The 12489-nt window shown below is 37.9% G+C and overlaps 1 protein-coding gene across 5 annotated transcripts in view; it reads right to left on the bottom strand.

Annotated features, from left to right (window-relative positions):
* Window positions 1–12489, bottom strand: part of SORCS2 (sortilin related VPS10 domain containing receptor 2) — a 600944-nt gene that overhangs the window by 227788 nt on the left and 360667 nt on the right. The gene's annotated exons all lie outside the window — the stretch shown is intronic.

The raw sequence follows: 12489 nt of genomic DNA, 5'->3' as shown, positions 1-12489 counted from the left end.
GTCACTGCCAGTTTACAAACACAGTGTCCTTTGGGGATAATTTTGTTAGCTGAAGCTTCTGAACTGATCTGCAGAGAAGGCAGAAAGGGGGACTTTAGCATTCTCCCACTGCATCACTTGCTGATTTTAAATAAACTTACTTTCTACCATGAACATTTAGAGATTTAGCCTTTCTCTGTTTTTTTCCTGGATGATATTTAGCTTACATTTCTGAACATGGCTTATATGCCATGGGAGGAGACAGAGTAGTATAAAGGAACAGCAAAATGTCCAACCTCAGCTGCTGACAAGCTGCAGTAGTTTCTTCAGTCAAAGAGAGCAGACAAGAGAGGGCAAAAAACCACCACAAACAAACCCCAGTGTGCTATGGAAATGTTCAAAAGAATAAATAACTGACAATTGCCTAAATGATGGACCACTGAACACAAGAAAACAGAAAAACACAGCACTGTTACCTGTAGACTGCGAGCATGAGCCTAATGAATTTGCCTCTTAATATCTTAGTTTAAAAAAAAAAAAGGGGGAGAAGAAGATAATCCCCTTACTAACAAATCAAAGAATTTGAGAAATATGTAAGTAGAGCAGAATATCTTATAACTTTGAGGTAAACTCACAGTTATAAATATTGTGTGAGTCAAAAATTTACAAGCTATCAGAGTAAAAAATGTATAAGATTCTGGCACTTTACAGGCTATTAAAATGTCAGGGCACTTTCAGAAAAAATAAATTTTGGTCCAAAAATGCTGAAGTGGCAAATGCAATGTTTTCAATGTGCACTTTAATTTTGACAGGTTTCTGAGGCCAAATCCTAATTTTAATTAGGAGTATTTATTATTTTTATAAGCAGACCTTGACATACTTTTAAAATGCTACATTTACAAGGATCACAGTTTAAGCAAAATATTTTACTTAATCTTACTGGATTTTCTTATCTTGGCTCCATCAAATCTTTTCCAAACTTTTTATTTTTATTTTTTCGGAATTTTTCAGAGTATTGATAAAAATTTCTGATCTTAAAACAGCCAGGCTTTATGTGGTAACTGGTTTATAGTAGATAAGTGTTAATAAAAAGTGAATTCTACGAATTGTGCAGAATCACAGGGCCAACATTTTCCAACCAAGTAACTAAAATTCAACTCCCATTTTAATTTCTGAGTATAACTTTTAAAAGATGTTGTTCAAATTGCCTCTAACACATTATAAAAGCTTAAAAACTTCCATTATCTTCACAGATAGGCTTGCTACAAAGTTAAGAAATTTGACTCAGAAGTCACATCTTTAGTCTTAGAAGAGATATTGATTAATATTTTATCAAATTCTGTGTATTAACCTATTTAATCTTACAAAACAACAACACAAAAAGTGTAAAAATCTACTAGGTCTTTGCTTAAACCTAGTTATGATCTTACCATTGAAAATACTTCCTAAATTTCAGTCCATTCTGGAAATATCAACTTTTCTGGGTTTTTTTTTCCAAAATACACTTTCATATATTTGACTGCTGATATTTACAGTGTTGACAGACCTTCCACTAGCCCAAACCAGTAATAATGTATTTTTTTAAATTAATCTATTATTTTGTTGAGAGGCAAAAGACTACTTTTGTGCTTCAAGCTGAGAGACTGACTTAGATGAGTGGCATATTATTAAATTTCTCTAGTTTCTTTCCCATGCAAGTAATTTATATCTTTCTGTTTCCACATCTGTAAAAGGGAAACCTTATAACCTGCCCAGAATTCCCAAAGCTATTAACAGGAGACACCAAATCATCTACATGCATATAAAATTTTGAGATCTTATGGCAGAGTACAACTCACAAGTGGTTTTAGTATACCAACAACATTGGAATGGAACATTAGTACCTCCTGAACGGCATTTTAGTCCAGAAAGGACAGTTTTATAGACTTTGTCATCTTAAGTCAAGTGAAAAGTTACAGTTGGACCTTGCAATAATGTACAGCATGTGAGAGTTTCTGAGGAGCCTTTGGGCTTTGCAATCCCAAGGCCCAGCAGAAACCCTGTATTCGTGAGCTCTCCAGAGCAAATATGTAAAAAACAGAGGCCCAGATCTGTTGCTCCTGTGCTGCAGCACCTTGAAGAGAAGAGAAGCATTTCTGAAATCTTCAGTTGCAGCAGGTAAGAGAATTGTCTTTGCTGGAGCCCACAGAAAGAACCAAGTGTGAGATACTATCATTCTCATGGACAGACTGGAACTTTTAGCCAAACCCCACTAGTTTATGCCTGCTTGCACTGCATCCCCAACAAACTGTAAAAGCACTTACATAAAGTGATGCAATGTGTAAAAAAATTAGTTCCTAGGTATGGCTGAATGAAACAAACAGGACATATATTAGGACTAAAAAACTACACCAGTGCATTTAATATCCTTAATTGACATGAGAAGTTTGCTTATTCCCATGGATCCCAGGCTGATTCCTGTAGTCATAGTTACACTGAAAGCACAGCTTTTTATCCAACTAGCAGTTGAGAATAAGTCTGTAAATCTGTAAATTGTAGACCCAGAAATTGCAGCAAAAATAATCCCGTTCCGCTCGGGACAAGTAGCTTATTCTCCTCATTTAACTGAGAATATAAGTACTACCATCATATTTAAATTATTACCTATGTACTGAACCAGCCACAACCGATAAATGCTAAACAATCTTGAAAAACATACGAACATATTTATAACAATTATTTTCAGCATGCTGCAAAGCTTAAAATGCTATTCAGCACTGCAGAGATGTGATAGAAAAAATACCTTGTAAATGTGCATTCCTTTTGAAATGGGTTCATAAAAACACTTAGCACTTATTTAGGGATCATAGGTATGTAGGATCATATACAGACTTCAGTATCGTCATCTTAAGTTTCTAAACTAGGAAACTAAACCAGACTAATTCTGCACCTTTTGCAAAACCTTACCTTGTAAGGTAGGCTGTCAAATCATGTCTTGTCACAGTGTTTTTGCACAAGGCAAATGATACTACACGGTGTGAGGCAATGGGAAGCCAGGCTTCAGGGAGGCTCAGGATTGTGCAAGGTCATGGAAACTCAAGTCAGGTTTCCTGGCTAACAGCTCCCTGATTGATTCATCCTACCATCGCTGTTGAAGAGATTCATTTTATGAATGTGTTAAGAGATGTGTCAGCAGATTTATTATTATCCCAAAAATATTGTTATTTTTTTAATAGTTACATAGACAATTAGCTACATTATCCTAAATATTATTTTACTTCAGTAATTATAATGAAATAAAAAGCTTTAATTTGGTCCAGAATCTACTTGTGAGGTATAGGAAGAAGTAATGCTCAGAAATGGAAGAAAGAGAGTGTTGAAAAGAAATTAGGAGATGAAAGGACAGAAAGAGGTGATGAAAGGTTGCAAAAAATCATGAAAAAAGGTTAAGAAGAGAAATAGTAGTTAGGCACAATCCAAAACAAGCTGGCAGAAGATCCCATCTCATAACCAAACCAACAATATTAGGGAGAGTCCACCATTCCATTGATAGCAATCTTCTGCCATGAAGGGACGACAGCAACCTAGTGCATTACTTCCACAGATGGAAAAAGTCTGTCTCTAGAACAAGCCCCAAAGAGGCCAGCACCAAGTGGCTTCAGAGGTGACTTAGTAGAATGTAAGCGAATCCAGTTTCCAGGAGGAAAAATCTTTCTCTGCCTGACAGAAACACATACTGTGTTAAAAAAAAAAATAAAATAGAAACATCCTGTTTTATCTTTTCATGGACTTTTGCTGACTGTGTTGAAATATATGGGTGCAAGCTGCATTAGAAGGGTATGATTAAAATATATTTGCCACACAGGTCCTGGTTTTTCAGTAGCAGTTTGCCACTGCTGCAGGGGACCTTGGCTACTGAGAATCAGGGCTTGTTTCAGAATTAGAAACAGGTAAGCAAAGTTACATTCATCCCTTCTAATAAATGCCACAAAGAGAGTGAAATAAACAAAATCAATGGAATACTTAACTTCCACATTAGTCTAGAAGTCCTGTATAAATGCTTGTGCCACGACAGCCAGATTGCAGCACTTGACTGGTTTAAGCACCAGTTTTACTCCTGGCAGGGCAGGGGGGCAGCAGCCCCGGGGGTCCTCAGGGGGGCGAGCATGCTGCCAGCCCTGCAAAATGGCCATGGCAGCAATTTAAACCCTGCTCATTTCCACTGTGATGCCATGCCAGCTCTGGGGAAAAAAATCCTGCTGCATCACTGCTGCTGAGAGAGGCAGAGGAGGTTGTGTGGTCAGCACAAGCGAAGGGAAGTCGAACTGCTACAGTGAAGAGAAGCAGCATTTGACACATCAGTAGATTGGAAAATGCCAGCATAGCATGAAGCGTGGAAGCTGTGACTCATGCTGCCATTCCATCACTGGGGAAATGAGAAGGAAACACACAGGTCTCCAGGAGATGCAGAAGATCCATCAGCAAGCGTGATCAACACACTAGCGTGTTTCAAACACACTGCACCATTATTTTTGGGCTGTCTGGGAATATGCCTACTGTATATTGTCTTTGCAGACCTCCTGAATGGTATTACTGATCTTTCTTCAAATACTGTTTAGGAGTTTTCACATAACCTCCTTAACATGGACCTACTGGTTAGTTTTTCCTGTCGTTAGACTGAGTTAAGACGAAAGAGTTCCCAATTTCCTCCCTTCTGCAGCATGGAACCTTGACAGAGCCTCTAGGTATGTTGTGATGTTCAGTAAATAATTAGACAAGAGTAATCTCAACACACAGGATAATTGCAATTGATATAAATAGTCTAAATTAATCACAGAAAACCCTCGTTTTGCACATGCCAGTTTAGCAGAAACCTGACTCTATTCTATAGACTTACCTGTACCCATTTCATCCAAGCATACTGGGCAACTAATTAATACTTATTGAGTACCATAAGATGCTTGTTATTAATCCTTTACCACTTCCTCTTTACAATGAGCTTTTTTCTCTTTTCTCTTCTTACTTTTTGCAAAGATTCAGCTTCACTAATGCAACCATGTCTTCCTTTCTGGTTTTATGTGCAACAGAATTCTCGCAGATTCAGTAACTTTCTATTCATTCTTCACATGGACACCTTCTCATTTGGACACTATTCCATATATTATGATTTGCCTCTTTCTTATATTTAATTCTGCAAGTTCCATATTGCATCAGATCTTCCAGGATAATATTATCATGAGAATGTATAGCCTTAAAAAAAAAGGTGTGCATGACCCTCAAAAATATTGATTAGAAGGCTGTTGTAGCTCTTGCAAGGACACAAGAAATTCTCTGCCATGCTGGAGAAAAGCCTTTTTCAGGTCTTGCTGAGGTCTGGAGACCTACCACAGACAATTCTGGTTGATTAGTTGAGTTTGGTTTTTCCCTTAGTTGATATCTTAAGCAGAGAAGGATTTCAGAAGTATTTGCAGGTCAGTGAGCACACGGACAGGCTATACAAGGGAAATACACACCTTACCTCATGTCCTGTGCAGCAAATCCACACATGCCCCCATTTTCTCTGGCATATGACTCAGATTTAAAATTGGGCATAAGAATTAAAATTTTTAAAAAATGAGCTTTGAAATGACAGCCTGGACTAAATTTTGCAAAATTACCCTTATTTTCAGACATCAAATCAAAATCCCAGAGCTTGAAACCCTTCTGGTGTATAACATTGTGCGTTCCCACTTACGATTTCTCTGACCAGTCAGTCCCTCAGCAGCACACTGAGGGCAGCTTCAGACATGCTTTCTGCTATGTGCTCTTGATTGACTAGTCCTATTTCTCCAAGCAATGACCCCTGCTCATCATAATAGGAAATAAAACCTTGCTGAAAATACGATGCTTGGATTCCTTCTCTTCCCAGAATTACTGGGAGGGAAATGGATGTCTCTCAAGTGCAGAATCATATGCACAATGGTCTCTTAACACTTGCTCAGAGGTCTTTTCCATTTTCACATAAATCTTTTTTATGTTGTACTCCCACCAACTAGTCATTTTATTTTTGGCTTCACTACAGTAAACTTAATTTAACATTATGGCTTTTAGGTAGTTGTTGGTCTGCTTTTATGACTAATGAGTTTTAGACAGGAAATTCATAAAAACAGAACAAAAACATCCATAATAAGCATGCAGCAAAGACAGGTCTATTTTTCCTTAGAATAACTGTATGCCTGAGCATAAAAGAATGCAAAAGTTGTACATTAGGCTACAAAATCACCATGGAAGGCCAATCTCAAAAACTTTAATTGAGATCTCCAAGCATCAAATGAATGATAGGATAGAATAATAACACAGAATGTCCATTCAAGTGTGCAGCCGTTTAGCCCACACACCCTCTACCTTGATGAGCAATTATCCTACATACTGTGGGAAACCCACACGCTTCTCATGGCAGTCACTTGTCCTGTTAGTTGGGTTTGTTGGCTTGGCGTTTTTTTGTGGGTTGTTTTCTTTCTCTTTTTAAATGAATTGCAGCTTTTAACCACAGTGTACTTCAGGTGCTGGACTATAGAATATTTCTAGGTTCAAAAAAAGAAGAACTGACACAAAAAGTTTTAGAGGCAGCTTCAGACTGCATGGTTCAATATTTTAGCAGACATCATGCAAAAAAGTATTAAAAGACAAACATGTATCTGATCAATGAAAGCTGGGAATTCCTTTCTAGCTCTACACATACAAGAACAGGATGGAGAAATGCTTAGAAAGTGTTTGCAACATTTTCATGGAAACCAAACCAAACCTTTCTCTTTCACACTATGTAGAAAAATGCATTCATAGTCTACTGGTTAAGAGAGAGGGTATACTCAAATAAAATAGTAACACTGCTACTACCTTTGACTTATTGGAAGGGTTACATGGAGTTACAATATGAAAATTACATAGTAGTTACACATTTTTTATGCAACTCCATTTACATGCAAAGTGTGAAAAAGCCCTGGTCTCTCAACCGTAGCATAAATCAGTCCGACTGGAAAGCTGTGGCTCCTAGCCTCCATTTATCCAGTAAATAGCTCAAATACTTCTCTAACAGCCAGATTCCTAATGATTGTTCCATTTATGGTTTTAATTTTCAACTGTTCCACTCTCTGTTTCTCAAAGCTTTACCCTACTTTTTTCACGTATACATACTCACACCCCATCAAACAGCATCCATCAAATCCTCCCCCTGCATGTCATGGTTCTGGTGGTGCTGGATGAACCTCTGCTGGGGACAGTGACTCCAGTTAACAGCTCAGTGAAAGCTCTGACTGTTTCAACCTATTGAGTTCCACTTGCATTTCTAGCAAGCTTCCTGGTTGTCAACTAGGCAATTGCTCATCACCTGTATGTGAATAAAATCTGGTATTTCTTCCCAAGACTGCCTCCCACAGCAATCTACCTACTAGCAAAGTATGGGTGGGTGAAAAAAGAAATTGATTCCTGGGCATACTTCTGGTAGTATTTGGAAATTCTGAAGGCAAACTGAACAGGTCTGTACAGAATTCTCAAGCAAAATGATGCAGTCAGATCACATCAGTGCTCTGGTGGTGTATCACGAGAATAAAACTGAATGGTGACACTGCTTATAAGGAAAGAAGGCATCATGGTAGAGAACACAACACACAGACTCATATTCTGTAATTTCACAGGGAAACCTTCCTGAAGTAACTACTCACCTTCTTGAAAGGAATATTCCTTAGTTCACTACTAATAAAAGTGTAAGAAAATTCTGCTCTCTATTCCTTAGTTCACTACTAATAAAAGGTGTAAGATAATTCTGCTCTCTATTTTGGCAGATGTTCTGGAATGGTCTCTAAGGAAACTGATACTTGAGTAGAATTATTCTTTACAAGTAAACGTAGTCATACTGCATTTTGACAACTTCTACTACCAATTGTTCTGCTCTAAAAGACAAATGTCAAAATGATGTAGGACTGCATTTACCTGTAAGTGCTTACAAACATTGCTCAAGCCAGTTGCATCTTGGGAAATGCTTTTATAGCTGTGGCAAATACCCTTTTGTGATGTGTAATTCATACTATTTTAAATTATCAGGTGTTAAAAATACTGTATAAGATAGCCTATATCCTTAATACTATCTCAAGTGCTCTGCATTGTTTGTCAAACACCTAAGCACGTTTGTCATCTTGCCTTTTAGTTTGGAAAAACATGCAGCCATTGGTTATTGTGACAGCTTGGAAATCTAAGTGTTCAACCCATTTAACTAATAAGTTGGTGTAAGCAAAATCAACATTTATTTTCTCTTAATATGAAAAGCCTGAATATAAACTGCTCAGCTGCCTATTTTCCAAAGGCATATAAAAGGAAGAATGGATGCACCAGTTGCACCAGCAGGAATTAAAATTAAAATATGCACTGAATGTGGGGGAAAAAAAATCAGTATGCTCATTCAACTCCTCCCCAACACCATTATATAAACAGAATTAAGGCAAATATGTAATTTCTACATCCAACAGCATATATGCCCTAAAAAATTGCTAAATATTTTGTTGATACTTTAGTGAAACTGAATTCTGCTTTTTTTTTTTGTAGAAAGAATTTACTTTGTTCATGTAACTCCAGACTGACACCACAGAAACCATAATCCCATACTCCACAAACCATGTGCATCACTTCCAAATCACAATTATAATATTGTTTTGGAAAACAGAGAATACAAATTATTTCCCCCACATGGTACATTATGGGATTCCTGCACCATTCTATGCTACTGGCATACAGTAATTACTGAAAAGGAGATAACCGCATAAAATGTGTTGTCTAAAGTGCAGGAACATCCCTTATCACTGCACAGCACTTCAAGGCTTGCACAGGGTAAGACTATTTTACTTCACAGATCAATGAAAAAGTGCTTCAAAAGGAGAAGTCAGCATCACAGAAGAACTCACCTTCATTACTCTATGACCTTCCAAAACTGTATCAGAATAATGGTTTCAGTGTCTTTAGTTGCAGGTTTACATTACACTAAAACCAGAGAGAATGCAATGCATACTTAGGAAGTGTGAATTCCTAATTACAGTGTTACCTTACCTATTACTCCGTTGTTTCATAGCTTTTAGGGGGATTCTACATGGTCATTTGCAGGTAGGTGAAAATGTTTTCTACTTGTGTAGCTGACTGACTGCAATCCAGCTCTGAATCACAAATAATACAGCCACAGTTCACAAGTCCATCCCATGATTTCACCAGAAAGGTCCATTCAGAGCAATACACAAAGCCCTCTAAAGCCCTCAGAGATTTGTCATCATTTCTTGTCAAAACTGGGGTTTACAGCTTGAGTCCTGTGGTAACCGCAGCAACACAATTTCTTCATCAGAGTTCTGCTGCTTTCAGCCAGAAAATGGTACAGACTGAAGGAATTTACCTCAACTGTCAAAAGATTGTGTAGCCATGACCTTGATACAACTCCTTCCTGATTCTTCGTTTAGACCTATGAACAGTACTCATCACAACTTTTTCATAGAAGGGTAAAAGGGAAAAGGAATGTGCCACTTTTTCCATGGATTTAGTGGGTTTTATAAATTATTTCCATACATTCCTCCAGCTACTTCACAGTCTTCACCATTCCTGTATTTTACCTTATAATTTTGGGCTTGTTTTCTTTTCATACAATCCCTTTTCCATACAGCACTATGTGAAAAGGATGCTGCTGTACTTTTCACATCTGCTCATGTACTTCTTCATCAACAGCATTATAATTCTGTTGAATTTCAATTTCCCAAACAATGGGGTAGGGAAGATAAGGGGTATCAACTTTTCTTTTCAAGACATCTTAAGAAAAAGCAAAGTAGGGTAATTCATAGGGACTGAAAATTTACAGTACATGTTCACATTTGCTTCATAAAGCCCACTTCTGAGCCCATTGCTCTGTACAGTATAACTGCAGCTCACAGAGTGAGTGACATCTTGGTCGCTCCAGGAGCTGGTATACCAGCAGATGTGAACTGAAGAAATAATGTCAACCAAGAACTAGACTGGAGTCTTCTAGCAGATATTGAATTTAATTGCACTCCAAAGCAAACGAACAAAAATGTCCCATCTTATGCTGGTTTGGCAAGGATGGAGTTAATCTCCTCACTGGCAAGCGCTCCAGCCACACCACCCAAGTCAAAGAACACAAAGGTGGGGACTGGGAGAATGAAGAACTTCCCATGGTAGGAGAAGATCAGGTTTGAGACCATCTAAGGAACCTGAAGGTACACGAGTCCATGGGACCTGATGAGATGCTTCTGCAGGTCCTGAGGGAATTGACAGATGAAGGGAGCGAGTAGCAGTGTGGTACTTAGTTGCCATGACCCATCTCTTGTATATCTTTGTAAGAAGCCACAGTTAGACTCTATTCAGACACAAAATAGTTACAAAGGCAGAAACTTCACAAGAAAATTCAATCTTATTCTCATAAGTACAAAGAGATTTTAACAGTATGAACTGCCTGGAGGTACCTGCATTTCTCCTTTCATTTAGAGGAGGAGAGCTTGACCAGATATCTATATTGCACAGAGCTAAAATCAGGTGGGGTTAATGCTCTGATGACATTGAGGTGGAAATAATGAGCATTAAATGGGCAAAATCAGTTCTTCCACAGATGAGGACTACAACGGGTAAATGGAATGAAAACATAGAACAATGTTTAATATGCAAAGTAGTAAAAAATCCCCATCAATGTCTTATCTTTGCTTTCATGCATATTCCCAGTCCCTAAATGCTAAGTGGGATTACTTGTGCTTTAAATTTAAAGTGCATGTTCAGTTCCAGCATGCACAGTCAGCAATCCAGTTTCTCTTTTGAGCACATTTCAAAAGATGTGAACTGTTAAAGAAAACCATAATGATCAGAAGGCTGGTAACATCAGGAATGAGTGAAAACCTGAGACTTCTGCATGGCTTAGAGAAGGGATTCAGAACTCCGAATAGTCTATTCCACCCCAGTGCAACTGTGTTGAAATGGATGGACAGGGATGTTCTTCCAATATTCTAAATAACTTTGGTGAGGTCAGCTCATAGTCTTTGTGTCCTAATCAAATCTCTAGTACCTAAAATTTCCCATTACAATTGACAAAGCTCTTACAGCATGACGCTTCCCTCTTATCTTCTCTGTGTGACTGCAACACCTCCAAGACCAGCCTGAAGCTGTTGGCTAAAGCAGTAATTCCAATGTTTTCATCATTTTTGTACCATGTATGCATGAATGTATGTACATTTGCATGTATAAATATATCTCCCTCCGGCATCATTTACAGGCCCTAGAAACCCTTTCTGCTCTGCCGTTTGTGTTGTTTGTACTGAACAACATCTTTGTAGAAGGAAATCTCAGAATAAAAATAGCATATCTAATGACTCAAAGGGACTTTCTGTCAGATGGATTTCGATATGATATCAGTTTACTAAGCAGGATTTGTACCTCTTGGAACTTCACCTTAGATAGCGTTAGCATGAGTTTTATTGTAAACGCTGGTGTGTCCTTCAGGTTTGAAATTTAGCAATGATCTTACTGCTGTTTATTTTGTCAGGCAACTGGCACCACCACATTGTCACTGACCCCCTGTTCTTGGGCAGGCTTTGATATTGTAGCTAGTTGAGCTGGTAAAAATCCTCCACAGGGCTGCTCTCATCAAGCTCATCCTTTTAGTCTTTATTCAAGAAACTGAGATGGGTAAAGATTTTATTCTTTTGAACTTGAAACCATCAGTAGATTGTATGTCTAAGATACGCAGTCTGAAGAAACTTTGTACTTGGTGGTAGTTCCACTTCAAGAAACAAAACAAAACAAACAAAAAAAAAAAAAATTCTGGCTTTGCAGTAGATTAAAAATATATTACCGAGCTCAGAGACAGCCTAGTTTGGGCACAAAAACTCCAGTGACAATTTCAAGAGAAATAAAATATGTACTTAATCCTTCAGGCAGTCTCACTGAGTTCCACTGATTTTTGATTAAGCAAAACAGACAGACAAACACAACTAACATTGTCCTTCCAACCAGTGGCCTCTGCCTGAAATCAGTGCTCCTGTATTAACCGGAGTTAATGGGACCTTATCAGGAGAAAATCCTTATTTCATGAAAGACCTACTGTGCTTGTGTTATTCACATTATATTTCACAATTCTTGCTGTTCAAATCATGGGCATTTTGCCAACACAGAAGGGTTGTTATTGTGGTTTTTTTCTCCTAATCACACTTCCTGTTGCTTCTAACATAACATCCATTGTCACTACACTCAATGGGTCAATTTTGCTCTCACTTATAAAGTCCACTCAATCTTCCAAGGTTCCAAGAAAAGCTGTTTGGTTTGGTAATGATGCAGGAACACTTTTTAAGAAAGAGATTCAAGGAGAGGGGTTTTGGTTTTTTTTAATTAAGGTTTTACACAGGATAAACAACATTCTCAATGACAGCCTGCCCAATCCCTATACTTTATATTAAGGGACATGCAATAAAACTTGTGCATAAAGGATGAAGAGGCTGAGTGTTAGTCCCAGAATCTGCTGGG

Source organism: Lepidothrix coronata, unplaced genomic scaffold (assembly GCF_001604755.1).
Source record: "Lepidothrix coronata isolate B3197 unplaced genomic scaffold, Lepidothrix_coronata-1.0 Scaffold145, whole genome shotgun sequence".
NCBI lineage: Eukaryota > Metazoa > Chordata > Aves > Passeriformes > Pipridae > Lepidothrix > Lepidothrix coronata.
The sequence above is the reverse complement of the archived record's forward strand: the minus strand, read 5'-3'. Positions and strand labels throughout refer to the sequence as shown.